Source organism: Giraffa tippelskirchi, chromosome 3 (assembly GCF_054371585.1).
Source record: "Giraffa tippelskirchi isolate mGirTip1 chromosome 3, T2T-mGirTip1v1.2.pri, whole genome shotgun sequence".
Taxonomy (NCBI): domain Eukaryota; kingdom Metazoa; phylum Chordata; class Mammalia; order Artiodactyla; family Giraffidae; genus Giraffa; species Giraffa tippelskirchi.
This window is the reverse complement of record NC_137277.1, coordinates 156,710,615-156,738,521: the sequence shown is the minus strand read 5'-3', so window position 1 is coordinate 156,738,521 and position 27,907 is coordinate 156,710,615. Positions and strand designations below refer to the sequence as shown.

Here is a 27,907-nt window from a genome sequence, read left to right as displayed (position 1 = left end):
TTTCCCTTGTGGCTCAGCTGATAAAGAATCCGCCTGCAATGTGGGAGACCTGGGTTTTATCCCTGGGTTGGGAAGATCCACAGGAGAAGGGAAAGGCTACCCGCTCCAGTATTCTGTCCTGGAGAATTCCATGGACTGTATAGTCCATGGGGTCGCAGAGAGTCGGACACGACTGATCGACTTTCACTTTCACTTTCTGTCGTCTATTATCTGATTTATTTTAGGCTTATTCCTTAAACTCTGGAGGCTCAGATTCTCTGTGTTTACAATAATAATAACAACCATGCAGAAATGTTGCTTAAGGATTAAATTTTTAAATGTACCCCAAATATTTATGGGCTTCCCTGGTGGCTCAGCTGGTAAAGAATCTGCCTGTAATGCAAGAGATCTGGGTTCAATCCCTGGGTTGGGAAGATCCCCCAGAGAAGGGAATGGCAACCCACTCCAGTATTGTTTCATGGAGAATTCCATGGACAGAGGAGCCTGGTGTGCTACTGTCAATGGGGTCGCAAAGAGTCAGACATGACTGAGTAACTAACACTTACACTTTCACTATTCATATATTTATTACTAAGCTTTCATGTATGTTGCATATAATGTTGGATGTTATTGTGTTTGTTGGCAGTAACTAGGACTTTAAAATTGTTCTACATTCCTTGATGATTTAGATTAAATCCTTTTGTCACAGGTAACAGAAAATTGTACTTGATTTTAAAAACAGGCAAAATATATCATTTCAACTAAAATGAATCTAGATGTAGAATAAAAGTTGTTGTCATAGATTTATCTTCAATAACCCAGGTTCTCTCCATATTTATTTATTTATTTATTTTTTGCTCTGCCCACACATAGTGTTGACTTTTTTGTCCTCAGATTTGAATCTTCCTGATCATGAAGTGGTTGCTACAGCCTGCTCTCAGAGTTTCACAGGATATTGTACAATGGCCAAAAGTGAAAAGAAAAATGCCAAGAACTATAGGATCTGAGACTGAACAGTGCTTCAAACTAACAAATTAGTTTGCCACAGTGCCAGGGATGTTGAGACTCCTAGGTGAGTGAGAAATGGACAACCAAAAGGAACTGCCAAAACCGGTGTGTGTATGTGTATGTGTGTCCACATCAGTCAGGATAAACTGTCCTTTAAACAAATTAAGAAAACTCCCTTATATAAAGTATAGTTGCCTTATGGCAACAGGCAGACAAATAGGATTTCTTTATTTGGGGGTGTTGAGAAATATATGTGTGTATGTAAGACAGAGACAGAGAGAGATAATATTTTGAACAGTGGTATCTATTAATGATATAATTTGGCTATTGTTGTGTTATCTGCATTGTCTGATTTTTCCACATTGAATACCTATTACCATACCTGATTCATACTAGGTGCTCATTAAAAATTTATTAAATTAACTAATATGTAATTTTAAGCTTTATAATAAAAATTACAGCTTTATAATAAAAGGTATCTATATTGTGATACCCTCCTAAGAAAACTCAAGAGTTTTAATTAAATTGATACTCTATCCTGCTTTGTTTCTTTGTTCAATATTAATCATTTTCTAAAAGCTTATGTTGCTGTTAAAAGTCTAAGGAAACAATATCTAATATAGCTACCCTATGTCATATGGTACTTTCATGCACTTTGGTGCTTTATTCAGCCTCTCAAGTTTTTTTTTTTTTTTTTGGTCAAGATCAAATGAACAGCACCTTGGGTAAGCCCATGTCTCAATTTGAGTGCTAGTGAGAAACTTAAGATTACAATACAAGCCATAAGTCTTTGTTACCTGTGTAATTTTTAGATACTTTTTGAAGTGAAAATTTCTCTTATTGTAGAAAGTGTTTAACACATTATGTTGGCATTTTGTATGCAAAAAAAAAGAATGATTCACATAAAAGAATCAGTTGGAAAGCTACCCTTATGGCCTGTAGAACTATGCTATTGAGAAATTGGGCAAGAACTATACAGCATATGCCATTTATACTTTATGTCTCTGTGAACTCACCAAGGTTCATAGTCAAGAAGCCCTCTGATTTGGGGAATGTTACTATTAGATTGTGGAGACCACTCAAAATGATTTAAACCACAGTTCAACATCAATGTCCTGCTAAAAGTATCTTAAGCTTGTGCATATTCTTTACTACAATTTCTTCTTACAATGCACATGATCATTAGTTCCACCAACACACAAAGCATGCTTATTATGTTTTGTGGATACAAAGTTGAGTAAGACATAGGTTCTGACCTCAAGGGCATTCACACAGAAAACTGCAACTAAATGGGATTCTTCCTATAATAAAAGTATATGCAGGATGCAAAAAAAAGGGGGGGTGGGATTTAACTGCCTGATGGTGAAGGAAAGTTCACCAAAGCTGTCTCCATTCTACGAGTCTAAGTCAGTGAGGTACAAGGTTGATGAAGAACATTTTAGTGAGGAACATCATAAGCAAAAGCATGAAGGGCTGATAAAAGGTGGTGGAGAATACTTAATAAATACTTAGAGATTATGGTGGTACCCTGTAGAAATGTAGAAAAAGAGGAGATGAATGTGTTTGTTAAGAATCAAACTATAAAAGTGAAATTCAAAGAGCTATATAAAGGCAAAGGATTCAAGGAATGATTCTTGAATGATTCTGAAAACTGAATGATTCTCAAGAAAAACTGCCTGCGTTTTCCTTGAAAGCATTAGTATGCATAAAGAAAGAAGGAAGGTTTTAGTCTTCCCTGGAAATGTAGGGCAAAGAAAAAGGGAAGAAATATTGAACAGATGCAATACTTCTTAGTACACAAAATCAGAGTTCTATGTTTGAAAGGCTAAGGAACAGAATTTTTATAAGAAAATTCAGCAGAGTAATAGCTCTCTCCCAGTGAGGTCTCTTAAAGAAAAAACCCAAGAATCTTTTACTCTGGCAGTCACACTCAGCCCCTTCCCGACAAACGTGACCATTTTGAATATGAAGCTGATGTGTTTAAGGAACAGTGAGAGCCTCACAGCCTTAGTTTGGACCCTCCCCCCCAAATTCAGACTCAGAAGTGAGAACATGGAAGCACAAATGAGCAATGGGGAAAATAGGATGGGAAAGGGAGAGAAACCCCCAAAGTGGATATGTTCATGAACAGTGTTCTGTTTTCGTGACCAGCGTTAAATCCTATAATGACCACCCCAGGATTCTCACTGAGTGGTGGGAGACTGGATGATTTATCCAGAACCTTGATCTCCCATTACTGAGGGTTGCCTCCTGGGTGGTTCACCTTCCCATGCCACATGTCTAAATACTTCCAAGTTATCTAAGTTCAGAGAACCATACTTCTAATGAATTTGAGAAAGACAACCCTGGAGCACAAAGAAGTGAGAGTCAAGTACTTAAAGAAGGAAGCTATCAGCTTGATGATCCCTGAGTCTGAGAGCTCGCTTGGGTCTAGAAGTTGGTGCAGCAGTGACTATATGCCCCTGCTTGTGCTATGCTAAGATCCTACCCTATCTATCAAGGTAATGAGGCTAGGCAGATAAACCCTCTAGCTGCATGACATAAGTAAAAGTCGCTCCATTGGGTCTGACTCTTTGCAACTCCATGGGCTGTAGCCTGCCAGGCTCTTCTCTCCATGGGATTTCCCAGGCAAGAATACTGGAGAGGGTTGCCACTTCCTTCCCGAGAGGATCTCCTGGACTCAGGAATCAAATCAGGTCTTCGGCATGGCAGGTGGATTCTTTACCAGCTGAGCTACCAGGGAAGTTTTCTTTCTGTATTCCCCCTCTATTTTTTCTCTCTCACCACTGCAGAATTTCTACTCAACTATTTTTCCGCCTAGTTTACTACTCCTCTATACTGCTGTTTCTAACTTGCTAGTATGTAGACATAACTACCAAATTCTTAATTTTAGTTTACAGGTAAATTTTCATTTCCTCTTAGCTTGAGCATATTAAATCAGTTATCTTAAAGTCTGTGTGATATCTCTAATATATGAATTAGATAGGGTAGATTTATACCATTTCTTTTCCTCTTGATTTCTTTGGTCAATTGATCATGTTACCATTTCTGTAATATTTCACTGAATGAAATACCTGATTACAGGTGAAAAATTATAGTTTTATATGACATCTTCCCCCATAGAAGACTGTTTTCTTTAGCAGCAGACAGAGTGGCAAGGATGCACCCAAATTTTCTTAAGAGCGGGTATATTTCATACCCTGCTCATTTAACTTATATGCAGAGTATATCATGAGAAACGCTGGGCTGGATGAAGCACAAACTAGAATCAAGATTGCTGAGAGAAATACCAATAACCTCAGATATGTGGATGACATCACCCTTATGGCAGAAAGAAAAGAAGAACTAAAGAGCCTCTTGATGAAAGTGAAAGAAGAGAGTGAAAAGGTTGGCTTAAAGCTTAACATTCAGAAAACTGAGATCATGGCATCTGGTCCCATCACTTCATGGCAAATAGATGGGGAAACAGTGGAAACAGTGGCAGACTTTATTTTGGGGGAGGCTCCAAAATCCCTGCAGATGGTGACTGCAATCATGAAATTAAAAGACACTTCCTCCTTGGGAGAAAAGTTATGGCCAACGTAGACAGCATATTAAAAAGCAGAGATGTGACTTTGCTAACAGAGGTCCGTCCAGTCAAGCCTATCGCTTTTCCAGTGGTCATGTATGGATGTGAGAGTTGGACTATAAAAAAAGTTGAGAGCCAAAGAATTTGATGCTTTTGTTGAAACATGTATATTATCATATGTGAAACGGAACACCATTCCATGTTCGATGCATGAGACAAATGCTCAGGGCTGGGATGACCCAGAGGGATGGGATGGGGAGGGAGGTGGGAGGGGCGTCCAAGAGGGGGAACGCATATAAACCCATGGCTGATTCATGTCAATGTATGGCAAAAACTACTACAATATTGTAAAGTAATTAGCCCCCAACTAAAATAAATAAATTTATTAAAAAAAAAAAAAAGAATTTCATGCTTTTGAATTGTACTGTTGGAGAAGACTCTTGAGAGTCCCTTGGACTGCAAGGAGATCCAACCAGTCCATCCTAAAGGAAATCTGTCCTGAATATTCATTGGAAGGACTGATGCTGAAGCTGAAGCACCAATACTTTGGCCACCTGATGTGAAAAACAGACTCAATGGAAAAGACCTTGATGCTGGTAAAGTTTGAAGGCAGGAGAAAAAGGGACCAACAGAGGATGAGATGGTTGGATGGCATCACCGGCTCAATGGACATGAGTTTGATTAAACTCCGGGAGTTGGTGATGGACAGGGAAGCCTGGTGTGGTGCAGTCCATGGGATTGCAAATAGTCGGACACGACTGAGCGACTGAACTGAGTGACACTCAACTTCAAGCAAATATTATGTAAATGCAATGTCCTTTTACACTATACCTACTAATTCATTAATACAATTCCAGGACTTTCTCATAAGCAACAATATAGTAGAAAATAGAATGTTAAAATAACGTTGTCAGCACCAGGAAGAGGCAGTTTGCTACTAAGACTTTTCACTTTGACTCAAGAGAATGCATTTGCGTTTCTATTAAAAACAGGCTTTGACCAGATTCATTGGTAGCCTATGCCAATTAATTTTTAAAAAATCTTAAATACACCGAAACTGGAATGGTGTTCTGTTTCACATATGATAATATATATGTTTCAATGCTATTGTCTCAGAACGTCCCACCCTCACCTTCTCCCTCAGAGTCCATAAGACTGTTCTATGCATCTGTGTCTCTTATTCTGTCTCGCATATAGGATTATCGTTACCATCTTTCAAATTCCATATATATGCATTAGTATACTGTATTGGTGTTTTTCTCAGGGCTGGGGCAATGGGATGACCCAGAGGGATGGGATGGGGAGGGAGGTGGGAGGGGGGTTCAGGATGGGGAACACATGTAAACCCATGGCTGATTCATGTCAATGTATGGCAAAAACCACTACAATATTGTAAAGTAATTAGCCCCCAACTAAAATAAATAAATTTATTTAAAAAATCTTAAATATAGTGCAATTTAGAAGATATACATACCTATCAGCATTTCATCTTTAAACTTTCTTTGCAGAGATGCTATAATTAAACACAGTGTTTGGAGGTATGCCCGATAACACAGATGTGCTAATTTGCTGGTAAGTCAAAAGCATCATGACTTGTCATTTTCCCTAGTTATGAAACAGGAGAATAAGAATTACCTTAGACTTATTAATTAACATTATAGTTCTGTAAAATGATTAATATGTTACTGAAAGATACATTGGTGACTATATATAATGAGTTGAGGAAGGTCTAAGTATGGGTCTCCTGCATTGTAGGCAGATTCTTTATCAACTAAGCCACCAGGGAAGCCTAAGTATTAGGCCAAAGGCAGCAACCAAGAAATGAATAAATTTGATTATATAAAAATCAAATATTTCCATAACAAAAATATTTTCTAAAAAAATATATATTTTTAACCATTCTTTTTTCTATCATTCTTTAATAAAAAGAACCTAGAGAAATAGCTGATTCTGTTGCTGGAGTCAAGAGTAATACAAGATGAGCCTGGAGCATCTTGTAGTGCCACATGACAGAGAAGAGTTCAAAAAGGGGTGGCAGGGAGCAGGGGGAGTGGCTATGTGGAAAGATCAAAGGAGTCAACTTTAATGGTTCCCAATGGCTAATCTGGAAAAATGTGAACACTTCAATAAATAACCATATCATTGGTTTATAGCTGAAAGGGTACAATAAGTATTCATGAGTCTACTGGCACAAATAAATTATTGAATAAATACATAGAGAGTAAAGGTATAAGCCCTCCTTATAGAAGAACTGCAATTAGTAACTGCAGAAGAAATGAAGAAAGTATAACAGAAAATCACCATTAGTCTCCCACTGCATGGTGAGACTCACCAATGAATGCTAAAAATTAGTAGGTTAAACTTTTGGATAATTTTCATGGTTTCAAAGTATCTTTCCCAAAATACATTAATTATTATGGTAATTTCAACATATCACCACAAAATCTTCAATATCTTCCCTTCTGGATGGTAAAGCTTAATTTCCTTCCTCTTGAGTATGAGCTACACTTAGTGATTCCCTTCTAACGGAATACTGAAAAGGAAAAATTATAACTTTGGAATGGAAAATTGTATCAATTATGATCTAATCAAAGTAAACACCACCAGTATTAAGCTGTGTTATAAAACAAATGGGTCCTGAAAGTTAGAAATCTGAGTCTTAATCTACCTGTAATGTGAACTAAGAAGAGCTAGGAGAAACTGCAGTCATCTGTATGAAAAATTATTAACCTCGAGCAAGAAATTTAGCCTCTCTCTGAGAGGCTATAAAACATAAATAATGTTTTTTTGTTACCAGAACTTTTATATGAATAAAAGTTAGTATAGCATTAGGTATTAGAGTGATCAAATAGTTAAAAAATCATTTAATATGCACTTTCTAAAAAAAAAAAAACAAACACTCAAGTGAGGTACCTATCTGAAGTTCATGTGTGTGTACAACATAAGGAATGGCTAAAGAAAATATTAATACTATACTGTCTCATGGCCTCTCTGGTTACATAGTTTCAAGATCTTATATAGGTAAAATTCTCTCATATACTAGTTGGATGAAGATGTATAACAATATGCCTCTAGATTTAAAAATAGATGTCATTCTTATTTATCCATTAAAAAATTGACATTTATTCTGGGTGGTGATCCATTATCTTTTGTAATTTTGGATCCAGCCACATTCTGATAAACTATCACAGGCAGGTCAAAGCCTTCCTTGAGAAGAATGTAATTCTACTGCCATAAACTGTCCTTCTGTTTGGGCCATTTTGCTAATATTAGTTCTTCTCTTTGATCTAAATTTATCCTCCCTCTTTCTAGAAATACATCTTTATGATTTTATCTTTGTATTTTATTATTACTTTAATTGGCTTGTCCAACTTGGCAAAATCTCTTCTATTATGAAGAAGATTTTCCTTGGACCAGTTTTACTATATGAGCCACAGAAGAGAACATTTGTTGTTAGCCACAAGCCAAATGTAGAGATCCTAAAATATACCATAGAATGTGCATAGTCAAACATGCTGATATTAAGACAAAGAAAGCTGAAGTCTAAAGGAAACCATATAGAGTCAAATATAAAAGCAATCAAAATAATCAATAATCATCCTACCAAAGAAAACCTTTGAATTCTTTTGTTGCTAATTCTCTACTAAACAGTCTTTGCTATTGTTTTCCATTAAAGATTCATTTACAACAAAATAATGTGAAAACAGAAGATTCAATATTCATCCTTTCAGATAAGACAATCTACCTGGGTGCCTATAACATAGTAATATTTAAGTCCAGAAAGAAACTGTTAATGGAATAGGACCTTTTTATTCTACCTAATAAGTATCTGAGCTTCTGAATATGTTTTGGAAAAGTACTAGAAATAAATTATCATAATTCTACATACTGAAAATCAGTGAACAGGTGTGTATGAGTTCCACCTTTGATGAACATAACTAGAAAATAATTTCCTCATTTAATTGATAATTTACTAGTAGAGTTTTAAAATCTTAGCAGTCTTTGGTTCCAAGGAAATGAAGCAGAATTGCAAAGAATGATTTAAGGAAACACAGACAGTAAACTTTCTCATACTGTTTTGATTACACAGTCATAGAAGTACAATTTATGAAGATATTGACTTGTCAGGCTTTTCTGCTGTAATCCCTTCTCCTCTCTTTTTCCAGTAAGACAATCAGCTCCTTCTTGGAGAAGCTTGTGTACAATAGCTCATTGAAGAGATTGTGCTTGGCTTGTGTATCAGGGTTAGAAAATAGAAAGAAGGAAAGGAAGAGACACTATGAGAGAACTGAGGAAGATTCTCAAGTCTGAGGAAGAATAGAATTAGATGGAGAGAAACATAAGTATGTTCTTAGCCCATCAGGGACAGTGTTAGAATTATCAGGACCAAAGAAGGAGATGGCTATGTGCAGAATCTAGGTAAGCCAGACTCTAGTCTCAGAGCTCTGGATTTCTGGAAAGATAACCAGGCAAGTGTAGAGTTGCTGGATTGTGTAGTACCACAAAGGCTTAGAGATATTTTCAGTAGGATATGCTCTATGTGAAAGAATTCATATACAGTGAACTTGTTTATTAGTAATCATACCACCCTCCATGAATTCTTATGCTATCTGAACACATGAGACTGCCTCAGCCCCAACCCCTGATTAATAAAGGACTATGGTATCACTGATCTGATGGTATCACTGAATCACTTTGGTTTGGCAAATAAAATTCATGTCCCATGTTTTTATGGCAAATGAAGTTTCTAAGGTTTTTTTTGTTTTTTTTTTTTCATATTTCTTATTCTTCATTGATTGGTGTATAAACACCTCAGGAGTCCTACTGTTTCTGGACACAGACAATATTCCAGACCAGAATACTGGAGTGGGTAGCCTTTCCCTTCTCCAGGGGATCTTCCCAACCCAGGTCTCTCACATTGCAAGCAGATTCTTTACCAGCTGAGCCACAAAGGAAGCCCAAGAATACTGGAATGGGTAGCCTATCCCCTCTCCAGCAGATCTTCCCAACCCAGGAATCGAACCGGGGTCTCCTGCATTGCAGGTGGATTCTTTACCAACTGAGCTATCTGAGAAGCCCGGACATAGACTACTGAATGTATTTTAATGGAAGCTGACAATTATAGGCCAGTGTATGTCTACAGTGTATGTCTACAGGCCAGTGTATGTCTACAGGCTACAATGCCTGGGGGTTGCAAAGAGCTGGAAATGACTGAGCGACTGAGCATGAATGTCTTTGCAATGGTGCTTTCCCATCCATCCCATCCATTTTAATGTTGCTGTTGTATCTACAAAGGACTCCTTCTTTGTGCTGGTACATCCTGATTTAAGAAACCAAATTATTTTTTGTAACATTAATGGTGTTGCTAATTTCAAGAAAAAAATCTCAGTAGAGAATCTAGAATAGATACACAAAAGACAAAGAGAAGGGAGTCAAAGCATACAACTATGAAAGATCATCAATTTAAACATACACACACACATACTAAAACAACAAAAGAGAAAAAAGAACAAAGAAAGTACAAAACAGCCAGAAAACAATAAGATGGCATTAGTAAGTCCTTACCTATTAATAAGCTTCCTTCCCCTGGTTCATAGTCCCTTGCTCTCTTTTTAAAGTCAGCAGCATATCATCTCCAAATGCCTCTTCCAATCTTTCACCTCTGCTTCTATTTTTCATTTTCTTCAGATTCTGCTTTTGTCATCACATTGCCTTTTGTAACTTGGACCTTCTAATCTCCCTCTCACAAAGACCATGTAAATTATATTAGGTCCACCTGGATAAGTCAGGATAGTCCCATTTCAATCACATCTGCAAAGTTCTTTCAACCATATAAGGCAAAAAATTGAGGGAAGGAGGAGACAGGGATGATGGAGAATGTGATGGTGGATGGCATCACTGACTCAATGGACATGAGTGTGATCAGACTCCAGGAGATGGTAGGGGCCAGGGAAGGCTGACCTGCTGCAGTCCATGGGGTTGCAAAGAGCCGGACACAACTTAGCAACTGAGCAACAACAGATTCACAGGTTTCAGGGATGAGAATGTGGACATCTTTGGGGGTGAGGATGGACATAATTTGGCCCACCACAGCAACTATCAGCCTAAGTCCCTGAATGCCCGTATAGAACTGAGCCACTCACCAATCTAAAAACACTCATCCTGTACTGTTACTAAAAGGCAAATTTCTTTGTGGTCACTTTGTCCTGATTGACCACCATCAATCTAACCTCCTCTAATACATCCACCTTGAAGTTCAGTATATGTGTCAAAGATTTAGAACTGTTAATGTGATTAACCACAGCAATTCATAATATGTTATTTCTTATGTATAAGCCATTATTCTATAATATAGTATGTACTCTGTGGGAGTTTGTACCTTATTTTCTCTTGATTATCTAATTTTTTTTTTATAATGAGAACTTTTTTTTAAAGAAAGTAAACTTTAAAATTAAATGTAAAGTGAGGCTGTGATCTTATGTGTCAGGATTGATGATCCTGACCCTTGGGCTCCAGATGGATCATTATAAAAAAAAATCCTGCCAGTTATTCTCTAATTTCCTACTGTGCACTCCATCTGTTAGCCTCCTTGCTCTGGTTAGGGGCTGCTTATTTGGCTTATTCTCCACTACTCCACAGAGACAAAACTCAACTGACATATACACAAATTATGTGTAAGTGTATGTATTTAGAATGTACATTAGAAGAATTCAAGGACAGAATATAAATAAGTGAAATAAGACATTATTGAAATCTAGCTTACCAAGTTTAGGGAACATTAGAAAAAAACAGCCAGACTAACCAACCAGTCCTAAGTTTTGGGAGCACACATTATAGGCTTGTTTATTCATTTTACATTTAAGTTAGAATTCAGATCCAAAGAATTTATGAACTTTAGCTTGAAATCTATTGAGTTTATAGTAAAAGCTCTTAACAAGCTTGTAGTCAAAAGAGACTAGAAATGGTATCTGGAGTTACTAAGCTAGTTCCCAAAAGGCAATCAGATTTGTGCTTAAAACTAATTTGGTGTGTCAACTCAGTGTTTCATTCAAAATTATGAGTTATACTATGAAATCATTGTTTCAAGAGCTTAAAGTCAATTTCAAAAATATATATGCTCTCAATTTTACTGACAAGGAAAAGTATTAAGATGATAAAACAAAATAAACTTTTGTGATAGACAATGACATTTTGAATTGCTGCATGCTGCAAATCACCTAGCACATAAGAAGTTCTCCATTAATAAATGCAGAACTAGTGATCTTAACTAGAAATTATTTAGTTAAATCCATGACGTTGACTATGAGAATGAATAAATCACAGGGTAGCAAATTAAAGAGTGACATTTAATCACTCTCTTTACCATTTTTTTTTTTTTAGCAATGTCTACAGGGTTCTGGACCCACTTTATGCTCTGCTGTTTCATGTCAGATATGTGGTTGAAATTTAGATGGCAAGAATTAGATCATTTAGAATATAAACACAATTCAAACGCAGAAGTTGTGTATTCTTATGTTACCATTCCAGAATATGTTTTCTTTTTAAGGACTACCCAAAGATAGTACCTGTAGAACTGTAGTTCTTTTTTTTTCCCCCTCACACTAAAACATTCCTCCTCCAGTGTCAGTCTTCAGCTCATCCATGCTCAGTGAGTCATTTAAAATAAAAAAAAATAATCTATTTTATTGAAGAAGGGAAATCCTTAGGTATAAAATATGTTCAGAAAAGAAATGTTTTTGTATAAAATATTATCAGACTCAGAGTGACAGATATAATGCAGATACAAAGAGTAGCTAGGTTTTGTGCACTACTGGAATCCAGCAGTGGCATTTGCAACAGGCACAGGTTAATGAGAGGAGGAGAAGACAATAAGGAAGATTAAATGATAGATTGGGAGCTAATATGTTGGTTAAGGTCCAAGGATCCCCATTTGAACTCCACAGGGCTACAAGCAGAGAGCTCTTTTCACCCTAGATTCTTTGTTTTGCTGCCTAAGTAAAAATGTTGTCATTAACTATATAACTTTGGCACATAGAGGATATGTCAGGAGGAAATAACTTTACCAAAAATTTCAGTGACTTCTTAGAGAATACTAGCAGCATCAGCAGTAATCAGTGGGCCACAGGTGACTTTGTGAGCTGTGGTGAAGAACTGCATCTAGTGTGGAGGAATGTGGTTGGTTCTATGATAATAGAACTATTTTTCATGAACCCAAAAGAGAGATGCCTAAGGACATACAGAAATAGCAGACTCTAAGGCAGACTTTCCACCAAAAACAGGCATTGTCATACAGAGTGAAGTCAGAGAGAACCAAATATTGTATATTAACACATATATACGGAATAGAAAAATGGCACTGATGAAGCTATTTCCAGGACAGGAATAGAGACACAGACATAGAGAACAGAATTGTGGACACAGTGGGGGAAGAAGTGGATGGGACAGATTGAGCACTGAAACATGTATATTACCATATGTAAAATAGACAGCTAATGGGGAGTTGCTGTATGACAACAGGAAGCTCAACCTCATGCTCCAAGACAACCTAGAGGGAAAGGATGGGTGGGGGTGGGAGGGAGGCTCAAGAGGGAGGGGACATATGTATACTTATGGCTGATTCACGCTGTTGTATGGCAGAAATCAACACAACATTGTAAACCAATCATACTCCAATTAAAAATAAATCTTAAAAAAGTGTATTAAAAAATAGGCATTGAGGTAAGAATTGGTGACACATTGGTAAATACAAAATTAAGTTTGGAGATCAGGGATTCAACAGGAGGCCAATCTGGAAACTATAAGGGAAAATTATCTTTGTTAAGGATTTTTCATATTGTGGCTTGAGAAAGAAAATAAATAATGGAAAACAGGCAATACTTTGACATTTACTGATGGTAATACTCTGCTTAAAAAAAAAAAAAGGATTGGAAAAAATAAAGCACAAAAATACACAGAACTCTGGAACATATCTGATTCAAATATTATCAGAAAACTTCAAATTGACAAAAATTTAGAAAATAAGAGGCAAAACAATTAAAATTTTCTTAATCCTCAGGTAAGCTTCAGTCAAGGAAATGGATACTTAGGATATCCCTTCTGTGATTCCAGCATGTAATGCAGGAAATAAAGGATTTGGACACAAAAAACATTTCATTTTCTTTGAATTATAGCAGGGACTGCTTTCTTGTCTGGAGAATCCCACGGATGGAGGAGCCTGGTAGGCTGCAGTCCATGGGGTCGCTAAGAGTCAGACATGACTGAGCGACTTCACTTTCACTTTTCCCTTTCATGCACTGGAGAAGGAAATGGCAACCCACTCCAGTATTCTTGCCTGGAGAATCCCGGGGACGGGGGACCTGGTGGGCTGCCGTCTGTGGGGTTGCACAGAGTCGGACGTGACTGAAGCGACTTAGCAGCAGCAGCTTTCTCTGCTAGAAATTCTTTGTTTTGAGGACACTCTTTGCACCTTTCTATGGACTAACTGGACTGTATTGAATCATTCTTCTTTGGCTAGTCTGGATAGGCATACCAGGCAGTGATGGTTTGTATAGTAGTAAAAGGACAGAGTTTCCATGTACTGTTGCAGTATACAGCCTGAACTTCTCCCATGCTATTCATTTAACCTAGCAAAGTGTCGAAGCCAAGAGTTTTCACTAAATATTCAATGTATTACCTGAAGACTTCAAACAGATTTTAAAACATGTTATCAATGCCAAAGAAGATGAAGCTGAAAAGTTCTATGATGACCTACAAGACCTTCTAGAACACCCAAAAGAGATGTCCTTTTCATCACAGGGGGTTGGAACGCAAAAATAGGAAGTCAGAAGATACAGGGAGTAACGGTCAAGTTAGGGCTTAGAGTAAAAAATGAAGCAGGGCAAAGGCTAACAGAGTTTTTCCAAGAAAGCACTGTCATAGCAAACACCATCTTCCAACCACACAAGAGATAACTCTACACATGGACATTACCATATGGTCAATACCAAAACCAGACTGATTATATTCTTTGCAGCTGAAAATGGAGAAGATCTATACAGTCAGCAAAAACAAGACTGGGAGCTAGCTGACTGTGGCTCAGATCATGAACTCCTTATTGCCAAATTCAGACTTAAATTGAAGAAAATAGGGAAAACCACTAGACCATTCAGGTATGACCTAAATCAAATCCCTTATGATTATACTGTGGAAGTGGCAAATAGTTTCAAGGGATTACTTCTGATAGAGTGACTGAAGAACTATGGAAGGAGGTTCATAGCATTGCATAGGAGACGGAGATCAAAACCACCCCCAAGAAAAGAAATGGAAAAAGGCAAAATGATTCCCTGAGGAGGCTTTACAAATAGCTGAGAAAAGAAGAGAAGTGAAAGGCAAAGGAGAAAAGGAAAGATATATCCATTTGAATACAGAGTTCCAAAGAATAGAAAGGAGAGATAAGAAAGCCTTCCTAAGTGATCAATGAAAAGAAATGGAGCAAAACAATAGAACAGAAAAGACTAGAGATCTCTTCAAGAAAATTAGAGATACCAAGGGAATATTTCATGCAAAGATGGGAACAGCAAAGAACAGAAATCATATGGACCTAAGAGGAGCAAAAAATATCAAGAAGAGGTGGCAAGAATACACAGAAGAACTATACAAAAAATTCTTAATAACCCAGATAATCACGATGATGTGGACACTCACGTAGACCCAGACATCCTGGGGTATGAAGTCAAGTGGGCCTTAGGAAGCATCAATACAAACAAAACTAGTGGAGATGCTGAAATTCCAGTTGAGCTATTTCAAATCATAAATGATGCTGTGAGAGTGCTGCACTCAATATGCAAGCAAATTTGGAAACATCAGCAGTGGCCTCAGGGCTGGAAAAGGTCAGTTTTCATTCCAATCCCAAAGAAAGGCAATGCCAAAGAATGTTCAAACTACCGCACAATTGCAATCATCTCACTTGTTAGTAAGATCAGTTCAGTTCAGTTGCTTAGTCGTGTCCAACTCTTTGGGAGTCCAAGGACTACAGCATGCCAGGCCTCCCTGTCCATCACCAATTCCCGGAGTTTACTCAAACTCATGTCCATTGAGTCAGTGATGCCATCCAATCATCTCATCCTCTATCATCCCTTTCTCCTCCTGCCCTCAATCTTTCCCAGCATCAGAATCTTTTCAAATGAGTCAGCTCTTCTCATTAGGTGGCCAAAGTATTGGAGTTTCAGCTTCAACATCAGTCCTTCCAATAAATACTTAGGACTGATCTCCATTAGGATGGACTGATTGGATTTCCTTGCAGTCCAAGGGACTCTCAAGAGTCTTCTCCAACACCACAGTTCAAAAGTTATCAATTCTTCAGGGCTCAGCTTTCTTTATAGTCCAAATCTCACATCCATACATGACTACTGGAAAAACCACAGCCTTAACCAGATGGACTTCTGTTGTCAAAGTAATGTCTCTGCTTTTTAATATGCTGTCTAGTTTGGTGATAACTTTCCTTCCAAGAGTTAGAATCTTTTAATTTCATTTCTGCAGTCATCATCTACAGGGATTTTGGAGCCCCCCAAAATAAAGGCTCTCACTGTTTCCACTGTTTCCCCATCTATTTGCCATGAAGTAATGGGACCAGATGCCATGATCTTAGTTTTCTGTTGTTGAGTTTTAGGCCAACTTTTTCACTCTCTTCTTTCACTTTCATCAAGAGGCTCTTTAGTTCTTCATTACTTTCTGCCATAAGGGTGGTGTCATCAGCAAACTTGAGGTTATTGATATTTCTCCCAGGAATCGTCATTCCAGCTTGTGCTTCATCCAACCCAGTATTTCTCATAATGTACTCTGCATATAAGATAAATAAGCAGGGTGACAATGTACTGCCTTGACACATTGCTTTCCCAATTTCAAACCAGTCTATTGTTCCATGCCCAGTTCTAACTGCTGCTTCCTGACCTGCAAACAGGTGTCTCAAGAAGCAGGACAGGTGGCCTGGTATTCCCATATCTTTCAGAATTTTCCACAGTTTACTGTGATCCACATAATCAAAGGCTTTGGCATAGTCAATAAAGCAGAAATAGATGTTTTTCTGGAACTCTCTTGCTTTTTCACCAATCCAGCAGATGTTAGCAATTTGATCTTTGGTTCCTCTGCCTTTCCTAAAACCAACTTGAACTTCTGGAAGTTCACAGTTCACGTATTGTTGAAGCATGGCTTGGAGAATTTTGAGCATTACTTTACTAGAGTGTGAGATGAGTGCAATCATGCGGTAGTTTGAGCATTCTTTGGCATTGCCTTTCTTTGGGATTGGAATGAAAACTGACCTTTTCCAGCCCTGTGGCCACTGCTGAGTTTTCCAAATTTGCTGGCATATCGAGTGCAGCACTTTCACAGCATCACCTTTGAGGATTTGAAATAGCTCAACTGGAATTCCATCACCTCCACTAGCTTTGTTCGTAGTGATGCTTTCTAAGGCCCACTTGACTTCTCATTCCAGGATGTCTGGCTCTAAGTGAGTGATCACACCATCATGATTATCTGGGTTGTTAAGATCTTTTTTGTACACTTCTTCCGTGTATTCTTGTCATCTCTTCTTAATATCTTCTGCTTCTGTTACATGCATACTATTTCTGTCCTTTATTGAGCACATCTTTGCATAAAGTGTTCCCATGCTATCTCTAATTTTCTTGAAGAGATCTCTATTCTTTCCCATTCTATTGTTTTTCTCTATTTCTTTGCACTGATCACTGAGGAAGGCTTTCTTATCTCTCCTTGCTATTCTTTGGAACTCTGCATTCAGATGGGAATATCTTTCCTTTTCTCCTTTGCTTTTCATTTCCCTTCTTTTCAAAGGTATTTGTAAGGCCTCCTCAGACAGCCATTTCGCTTTTTTGCATTTCTTTTTCTTGGGGATGGTCTTGATTCCTATCTCCTATACATTGTCATGAACTTCTGTCCATAGATCTTTAGGCACTTGTCTATCAGATTTAGCCCCTTAAATCTATTTCTCACTTCCACTGTATAATCGTAAGGGATTTGATTTAGGTCATACCTGAATGGTCCAGTGGTTTTCCCTACTTTCTTCCATTTAAGTCTGAATTTGGCAATAAGGGGTTCGTGATCTGAGCCACTGTCAGCTCCCAGTCTTTTTTTTTGCTGACTATATAGAGCTTCTCCATCTTTGCCACAAAAATATAATCAATCTGCTTTCGGTGTAGACCACCTAGTGATGTCCGTGTGTAGAGTCTTCTCTTGTGTTGTTGGAAGAGGGTGTTTGCTATGACCACTGCATTCTCTTGGCAAAACTCTATTAGCTTTTGCCCTGCTTCATTCTGTACTCCAAGGCCAAATTTACCTGTTACTCCAGGTGTTTCTTGACTTCCTACTTTTGCATTCCATTCCCTATAATGAAAAATATATCTTTTTGGGGTGTTAGTTCTAGAAGGTCTTGTAGGTCTTCATAGAACTGTTCAACTTCAGCTTCTTCAGCATAACTGGTCGGGGCATAGATTTGGATTACTGTGATATGTATGGTTTACCTTGGAAATGAACGGAGATCATTCTGTTGTTTTTGAGACTGCATCCAAGTACTGCATTTCGGACTCTTTTGTTAACTATGATAGCTACTCCATTTCTTCTAAGGGATTCCTGCCCACAGTAGTAGATATAATGGTCATCTGAGTTAAATTCATCCATTCCAGTCCATTTTAGTTCGCTGATTCCTAAAATATCAATGTTCACTCTTGCCATCTCCTGTTTGACCACTTCCAATTTGCCTTGATTCATGGACCTAACATTCCAGGTTCCTATGCAATATTGCTTTTTACAGCATCGGACGTTGCTTCCATCACCAGTCACATCCACAACTGGGTGTTGTTTTTGCTTTGACTCCACCTCTTCATTCTTTCTGGAGTTATTTCTCCACTGATCTCCAGTAGCATATTGGGCACCTACTGACCTGGGGAGTTCATTTTTCAGTGTCTTATCTTTTTGCCTTTTCATACTGTTCATGAGGTTTTTGTGGCAAGAATACTGAAGTGGTTTGCCATTCCCTTCTCCATTGGACCACATTTTTTTTTTTTTAATAAATTTATTTATTTTAGTTGGGGGCTAATTACTTTACAATATTGTAATAGTTTTTGCCATACATTGACATGAATCAGCCATGGGTTTACATGTGTTCCCCTTCCTGGACCCCCCACCCACCTCCACATTTTGTGGACCACATTTTGTCAGAACTCTCCAACATGACCCATCTGTCTTGGGTGGCCCTACATGCCATGGCTCATAGTTTCATTGAGTTAGATAAGGCTGCGGTCCATGTGATTAGATTGGTTAGTTTTCTGTGATCGTGCTTTTCAGTCTGTCTGCTCTCTGATGGAGAAGTATAAGAGGCTTATGGAACCTTCCTGATGAGAGAGACTGACTGCAGGGGAAACTGGTTCTTTTGCTAATGGGTGGGGCCATCCATGGTAAATCTTTAATTCAATTTTCTGTTGATGGTTGGAGCTGTGTTCCATCCCTGCTATTTACCTGGGGCCAAACTATGGTGGAGGTAATGAAGATACTGGCAACCTCCTTCAAAAGGCCCCATGCATGTCAAGAAGCAATAGTTAGAACAGGACATGGAACAATGGTATGGTTCCAAATTGGGAAAATAGGACATCAAGGCTGTATAATGTCACCCTGCTCATTTAACTTATATGCACAATACATCATGCAATATGCCAGACGGGGTGAAGCACAAGTTGGAATCAAGACTTCTGGGAGAAATATCAATAACCTCAGATATCCAGATAATACCATCCTTATAGCAGAAAGCAAAGAGGAACTGTAGAGCCTCTGATGAAAGTGAAACAGGAGAGTTAAAAGCTGGCTTAAAACTCAACATTCAAAAAAGGAAGATCATGGCCTCCAGTCCCATCACTTCATGGCAAACGGATGGGGAAACAGTGGAAATAGTGAGAGACTTTATTTTCTTGGGCTCCAAAATCACTGCAGATGGTGACTGCAGCCATGAAATTAAAAGACACTTGCTCCTTGGAAGAAAAGCTATGACAAACCTGGACAGTATATTAAAAAGCAGAGACATTACTTTGCCAACAACAGTCTATGTAATCAAAGCTATGGTTTTTCCAGTGGTCATATATGGATGTGATAGTTGGACTATAAAGAAAGTTGAGCACTGAAGAATTGATGCTTTTGAATTATGGTGTTGGAGGAGACTCTTGAGAATCCCTTGGACTGCAAGGAGATCAAACCAGTCAATCCTAAAGGAAATCAGTCCTGAATATTCATTGGAAGGACTGATGCTGAACCTGAAGCTCCAATACTTTGGCCACCTAATGTGAAGAGCTGACTCATTATAAAAGAACCTGATGTTGGAAAGACTGAAGGCAGGAGGAGAAGGGGGTGGCAGAGGATGAGATGGTTGGATGGCATCACTGACTAATGGACATGAGCTTGAACAAGCTCTGGGAGTTGGTGACGTACAGGGAAGCCTGGCGTGTTGCAGTCCATGGGGTTGCAAAGAGTCAGACATGACTGAGGGACTGAACTGAACTGATCACTGATTCATTCCCTCCTGGCCATACATTGTTTTCTTTTTTTACCTTTAAAGTCACTCAGTCCTGTTCGACTCTTTGCAACCCCATGGACTATACTGTCCATGGAATTCTCCAGGCCAGAATACCAGAGTGGGTAGCCATTCCCTTCTCCATGGGATCTTCCCAACCCAGTGATCGAACCCAGGTCTCCCGCATTGCAGACAGACTTTTTACCAGCTGAGCCACAAGGGAAGCCCAAGAATACTGGAGTGGATATTCTATCCCTTCTTCAGCGTAACATCCCCACCCAGGAATCGAACCAGGGTGGCCTGCATTGTAGGCATATTCTTTACCAACTGAGCTATCAGGGTTATAGAAGGTAATTGTTAGGAATCATTTCCCTACATACCACTTTTTTAAGATATAAATTATCAAAATGAGACAAAGCTTTTTTTAGGTCCATGACAAAACACAAGGAAGGTACAGAGATTTCCTATATATCCCTTGACCCCACACATGCACAACCACTGCTACTATCAACATCTCACTCCAGAATGGTACATCTCTTACAATCAATGGACCTGCTCTGATGCACCATTATCACGCAAAGACCATAGCTTACATTAGGATTCACTCTTGGTATTTTATATCCTATGAATTTTGTAAATGTATAGTGACATGGATTCACCATTGTATTGCGTTGGCCAAAAAGTTTGTTTGGGTTTCTCTGTAACATCTTTTGGAAAATCTGAAAAGACTTTTCAGCCAATCCAATATATTATCCTATAGAATAATTTCCCTGTCCGAAAATTTCTTTGTACTTTGCACTTTCATCCCTCCCTCCCTCTATCCTCTGGAAACAGCAAATGTTTTTTACTGTCTCCATATTTTTGCCTTTTCCAGTATGTCATATAGTTGGAATCAGGCAGTATATAACATTTTCAGATTGACTTCTCTCACTTAGTGATATCCACTTAAGTTTTCTCTGTGTTTTTTCATAGCTTATTTCTTCCTTATTCTTCAGTTTATCCATTCGTCTATTGATGAACATCCTGCTTACTTCCAAGTTTGGGTAAATATGAAAAAAGCTGCTTTAAATATCCACATTCAGGTTTTTATATAGACATAAGTTTTTAACACCTTTGTGTAAAAACCTAGCACAATTGCTAGATAGACAAGACTATGTTTAATTTTGTAAGAAACTGCCAATGTGTCTTCCAAAATGGCTGTATCATTTTGCATTCCCACCAACAGTGAATGAGGGTTCCCGTTGCTCCACACTCTCCTCAGTATTGCCAGTGTTTTAGGTTTTAGTGATTCTAAGAGACATGCAGTGGCAACAAATTGTTTTAATTTGTAATTCCTGATTGACAGGTAAAATTGAGTATCTTTTTTATGTGCTTATTTGTCATTTGTATATCTTCTTTTTTGAGGCATCTATTCAGAACTCTTGTCCATTTATTTTTTTACTGAGTTGTTCATTTCCTTATTGTTGCATTTTAAGAATTAATTGTATATTTTGGATAACAGTTCATTATCCAATAATATGTTTTACAAATATTTTCTACCAATCAATACTTATCTTCTCATTTTCATAACTCACCCCACTTTTCAATAATCAAATTTTCTTTTGAAATGGAGACAGCAAAACAACAAAAAATGAAAACAAAACACATCTCCTAGTGTATTACCTTTCTCATCTTACAGAAATAATGACTTACCAAATTTTCTCAACTATCTCATGCCTGGCATCAAATCCCCCTACTTCTGTAAGGCCACTTATAAAGCTGCAGTTTCTTTTAATTTTGGGTTACCTTCCATTATTTCTTTCAGGAAATTTTAGTTTCTTCAAAAACTGTTCACCAAAAAAGGTATGATGCAAATTTATGCATTTGCTGTTGAACTGAAGTGAGGCCATGCAGATGGGCAGAAAGAACACAGACTATGAAGTTAGACGATTGGATTTGGGGCTCATTCTCAACTAGTAGCAGCATTCTTGGGCAAATCACTCATATCTTCACATCTCTGTTTCTTTATTCAGACTTTCCTGGTGTCTCAGTGTTAAAGAACCAGTCCACCAATGTAGGAGCCACGGGTTCGATCCCTGGGTTGTGAAGATCCCCATGAAGAAGGAAATAGCAACCCACTCCAGTATTCTCTCCTGGATAATCCCATGCACAGAAGAAACCTGGTGGGCTGCAATCCACAGGGTCACAAAAGAGTCAGACATGACTTAGTGACTAAACAACAATTTTCTTATTCAAGTAGGAACTCAGATTACTTCTGTGCCCACTTCAAACTGCACTGCATAAGTCTGTGCCTACCCTAGAAGCTGTAAAATGCCATCAAACTTTAATTATGATTATTACAAATACATGATAATGTATCCTTAAAAACATTCTCTAGGTCAGCTGTCCTTGCAACATAACCCCTCTCCCCAGTATGTAGGATTTCTTCTGTCATGTTTGTTGGCCTGTGACTGGCAAGCAATTACAGTGAGTAATTCCATTTTAGGAGAAGATAGTAAAACGTGATATCGTAACTACCCACAGAGCCTCAAAAGTATTTATGTTTCCTCTAATAACCTGGTGTGATGCTGTTAATCTTGACAAAAGCTGCCTGGCAGGTGCTGGGGAGCTGAATCTTCATATTCTCTCACTGTTTGCTGACTCTTCCACAGGGAAGAATCTAAGCTATTAAAATGCAATGGCCCTGCTCTATTTTTAATTACATTTAGTTTATTAGAGGAACAACCAGACTCATAACAAATACTGGGAACAGACTTTCCCCCATTACCTCAACAAAGGCCTAGAACATTTCATCATTTACAAAATGGGTCATGGGGAGCCATTCCTTCTCTTCTCTTCACCAAGAGAAGTTAAAACACAATTTAAAGTAGTAAGGAAAATGGATCACTTCCAGAGGGACCCAGTTCTTCCTTGACAACTTTCCCTTTGACCCAGTTAACCTTTTCATTCTAATATTCATTCTCATATGTTTTATTTAAATAAGTAGACACTTGCCAGGTAAGCATTAGGATGGAAAACTCCAAACTTCTCTCTTCCATATCAAGTACAGTCTCTCCATAAAACAAACCATAAATGTGTAGTATATAATATTTCCTTTAGAAGAACTCTGCAGGTTGTAAGGTAGTGATAAATATAATTCTCAGTTCTGAAGAAAATAGGCTGTGTTCCTTGGTTGACCAAATCAATCCAGTTCCTTTCAATACACAGCATTATTAAAGCTGTAATTTCATGCATTATTATGTGCAAATAGAATTTAAGAATGCTTTTCATTTTATGTATAAAGAAAGGTATATACCATAGAAGAAGAAGAATATATTTTCCACATTTATCATAAAGTTGTTTTCCAATCCCATTTGAGAGCTGAATCTATATTTTGGGCAAATGGCCATTATCATTAATCACCTGGAGCAGCCAGAACATGGCAGGGGGTGAAATGTAGCTTGTCTTTTTTTTTCCTCTCTTCTATTTTGAGAGTAGGGTTGTGCTGTAATTTTCAAACACTGTGTAGGACTATTGCAACGCAGAGTTCAGATGCAAACAGGGCAAATGATTATGGAAAGTATAGGAAAACAGACCAAGTAGGAGTGCTTGATTTGAAAATGTCAATCATCAGAATTATGTGTTTATTTTCATCTTGTTAATATTGAATGCTATTCTGAAAATATTTTGGCTTCTCCCAAATCTCCATGAATTCCTATTTAAAACATAGTCAATCACCTCCCTAAGTTGAGCTACACTTGAAAATGAGAAAAAATTTATTACTTATGGTGAATTTAATTCTATTTCCCAACTTTAGAAAAAGGTTATTGCATATACTCAGATTTTTGGTTTACTTAAATATGACTGCCTCTAAATTTGTAGAAATGTTTTGTTTTTATTTACTTATCCTCCTCCAATCTGTAAGAATAGAATGACAACAAATCATAGGAAACTGAAGTAAATAGAAACATGTAAAATAATACATTTTCTTATATTTTAATCAATCAAAATTAATTAATAAATATTTATTAAGCATCAATTAATACATTCAATGAATGTGTATATAGCACCTACTATGTACAAGTTGGAGAAGGCAATGGCACCCCACTCCAGTACTCTTGCCTGGAAAATCCCATGGACAGGGGAGCCTGGTGAGCTAGTCCATGGGGTCACGAAGAGTCAGACACGACTGAGCGACTTCACTTTCACTTTTGACTTTCATGCATTATAGAAGGCAATGGCAACCCACTCCAGTATTCTTGCCTGGAGAATCCCAGGGACAGAGGATCCTGGTGGGCTGCCGTCTATGGGGTCGCACAGAGTCGGACACAACTGAAGCGACTAAGCAGCAGCAGCAGCATGTACAAGTTATTATGTTAGCCACCAGAGATAAAGTAGGCGAGAAAATAGAGCCTCCTTTACTATGGAGCTTACAGACTTATGGGAAAGAAACAAGAGAAATTAATTACATTTTGATGAGTGTCACAAAGGGTAAATAAAAGGAACTACTGAAATTGTAGAAGGTTGAGTGGGATGGGAAGGAAGAGAGTTAAGGAAAGAGTCACCAAGAAAATTATGATTAAAATAAGACTTGGAAAAATAAGTAGATTTCCCATATGAAGGGAGATGGTGGGAAATGGATTCTAGACTAGCCTGTGTAGAAAGGCTGAGGGGATAAAGCACATGGTATCTTGAGTAGCTAAAAGAAGGCAAAGTGTGTAGGGCTCCAGGGTGGATGGCCTTAGGTGAGGATGGAGAGAGAGGTAGGAAATGATAGATCACACAAGATGTTATGGGTCACGTTAAGTATTGAATATTTGGGAATTTGTTAATAACAAAGGAAAGCCATTAAAGGACTTTAAGCAGGGTGTGACTAAATTAAACTATAAAGATTAGTTTGACTTCATTATAGGATACAGAGGAAGGCCAGAGTTGTTACATAGATTCCTGCTAATAAAGAACAGCAAGATTCCCCCACTGTACAAGTATCAGGTGATAACTTCATGAAGATAAATAAAATCCCGTATTATACTTTACTAAGCCTTATGCTACCTATATAAAATGACAGTGGCTTTGACAAGAATGTTCAGTGAAAATAGATAAATGCACAGAATGCAAATACATTAATGAAACTGAAAAATAAGACTAGTGGTTGTTAGAAGAGGGATGAAAGTGGGGGGAAGCCAAGAAAAGTCTAGATTTCACACAAGGACCCAAAAGACATTAGATTTTCCATTAGAGAATCTGGGGGCAGGGGGGTGGTGAGAATCAGTTTGTTTGGCCCTGCGGTTAACACAAAAGAAAATAAGACATTTTCTAATCCTTACAAAATTAGTTAAATGCCTAAATTCAAATTCTAAAAACAATTTCCTTCTCCAGGGGATCTTCCCAGCCCAGGGATCGAACCCAGGTCTCCCCATTGCAGGCAGATCATTACCAGCCGAGCCACAAGGGAAGTTCTAAAAACAAAATAGAGACTACTTAAGCAGTAAACGGTGCAATACAGATCTTATGGGTAATACAAATCCTGAATGAGTTGACGTGGTCAGAAAAGAAACATTATGGAAATTATGTCATTTGAGCTGTGCTTTGATGAAATGGCTTTAAAACTAAGTGAAGGGACAGTGGGTAGATATATAGGCTCCTGTGAAAGAGAAGGAGCTATAAGAATGAGCAATCTTGGTAGATTCTGGGTGGCCTTGAAAGCCAGAAAGAGAGGCTTGGACTTGGTATACTGCCGATAGTACGGACTGATTACAGCAGGGAATTCAAGGTTCATGCTGATGGTAGTAAGTAATAGGCTAGAACTCACTGGTAGAAGATCAGATCAAAGGCAGAGAGTGCAGACAGTATGGCTGTGACAGAATTTCAGGAATAAATCAACACAGCTCTGGGCCACAGACATGTTAGTAGAAATGGATAGGAAGAATATATTGTGAATTATTTCAAATAAACAGTTACGAATACAGAATTGAAATAATGAGCATCCATGCATCCACTGCTTAGCTTTATCAAAGCTTACTACTGGTTTTTACTTGCTTCTAAATTTTAAGGAATTTTCAAAGAACGTATGTAACTGACATTCCCTGTTTGCGTTTCTCAAGAGATAACTACCACTGTAATTGAGTTTTATCAATTCCATGAATCTATGTTTACTTCATATTTAAATATGCTACAATTTATAATTTATCATTTTATTGGTTTTTATACTTTATATAAATGACAGAAAATAGTATATACTATCCTGCAACTTATTCTTTTCACTCACTAACATTTAACAATGCCAACAAATGATATTTGTTCCTTTAAAGGCTGTATAGTTTTGTGCTACAACTATAACATAATTTAATATTCATATTCTTGATAGGCATTTAGGATGTTTCTCGTTTGGGTTATTAGAAACAAAGCCTCGATATTCTTGCATCTCCTTATGCACACATTCTTCTGTATTTTCTTCCACTTATAAAGTTGTTTCTCAGTATTGGCAGGGGATTGGTACCAGGACCCCTGTGGACATGGAAAACCACAGATGCAATTCCCTTATATAAAATGGCATAGTATGTGCATATAACCTACATGTATCCTCCTGTATGGCAACCCACTCCAGTACTCTTGCCTGGAAAATCCCATGGACCGAGGAGTCTGGTAGGCTGCAGTCAATGGGGTCACAAAGAGTCGGACACGACTGAGCGACTTCACTTTCACTTTTCACTTTCATGTATTGGAGAAGGAAATGGCAACCCACTCCAGTGTTCTTGCCTTGAAAATCCCAGGGACAGCAGAGCCTGGTGGGGCCGTCTATGGAGTCGCACAGGGTCGGACACGACTAAAGCGACTTAGCAGCAACAGTATACTTTAAATCATCTCCAGATTACTTAGAATACTTGGTATAATATAAATTCTATGTAAATAGTTGACAAACCATGGCAAATTCAAGTTTTGCTTTTTGGAACTTTTTGGAAAAAAAATTTTTTGCAATATCTTCAGTCTGTGGTTGGTTAAATCCTTTGATGCAGATCCTGTGAGTACAGAAGGCTGACTGTACCAGACGAAGTAAAATTTGATGGTTGTATGGTAAAAGTATCTTCATATGAGCTGTCGGTGATTTATTCTCCAAAATAGCACTTTCTATTTTCACCTACTGCATTGTATATGTGTTAGTGGATCTCCATATCATCAAAGCTTTGCCAATTTAATAGACACAAGATGGTTTTTAATTTCTTTTAAAGTCCATTTCCATGATCACAATGGTATTGGCCTGTTTTCCTTATTGGAATTCCTCCTTTGGAAACTGTTTATGTATTTCATGTATTTTGTTTTGTGTTGTGTTCTTATTGATTTATAGGAATCTTTTATAACTAGTCCACTGTTAGTTATTGTGTTGCAAAAACTACTGATTCCAGTTATTTCTTTTAGTCTTTATGATATCTTTAATGGAGTATGTAAAAATATGTGATCAGATGTATATGTATTTTCTTTATTATTTGCATTTTTCTTTATATTTTAACAAATCCTGTCTTACTTAAAGGTCTTAAATTTAGCTATACACATTTAGGATTTTAATCTACTTGAAAATCATGTATGTGAGGAAGACACCTGATTTTATTTTTCTATTTCCCTGTCATAATGTATAAAAGTGCTTATCATTTCCCTCATTGTTTGTAATGTTTTGTTATATATAAAATCATTCTTATATGTATGGATCTCTTTGCAGACCCTTATTTTGTACCATGGGTGTATTTTTTGCTATTTCCACCATTCTAAATATTATAGTTCTATAGTAAGTTTATCTATATGATAGACCAAGGTCTGCCCATGTTACTCCC

At 37.7% G+C, this 27,907-nt stretch overlaps 2 long non-coding RNA genes across 2 annotated transcripts in view; one reads left to right on the top strand and one right to left on the bottom strand.

The window, feature by feature from the left end:
* LOC145542908 (uncharacterized) overlaps nt 1-14,284 on the bottom strand; it is a 33,079-nt gene extending 18,795 nt beyond the window's left edge. Inside the window, exons 1-2 of the long non-coding RNA XR_014080244.1 lie at nt 14,229-14,284; nt 6,030-6,160 (exon numbers count right to left, since the gene is read on the bottom strand). This is a non-coding gene — a long non-coding RNA (uncharacterized LOC145542908). The remainder of the gene's footprint in view (nt 1-6,029; nt 6,161-14,228) is intronic.
* A 62-nt stretch (nt 14,285-14,346) lies between these two features.
* LOC145542909 (uncharacterized) overlaps nt 14,347-27,907 on the top strand; it is a 32,197-nt gene continuing 18,636 nt past the window's right edge. The window contains exons 1-2 of the long non-coding RNA XR_014080245.1: nt 14,347-15,423; nt 21,075-21,145. This is a non-coding gene — a long non-coding RNA (uncharacterized LOC145542909). The remainder of the gene's footprint in view (nt 15,424-21,074; nt 21,146-27,907) is intronic.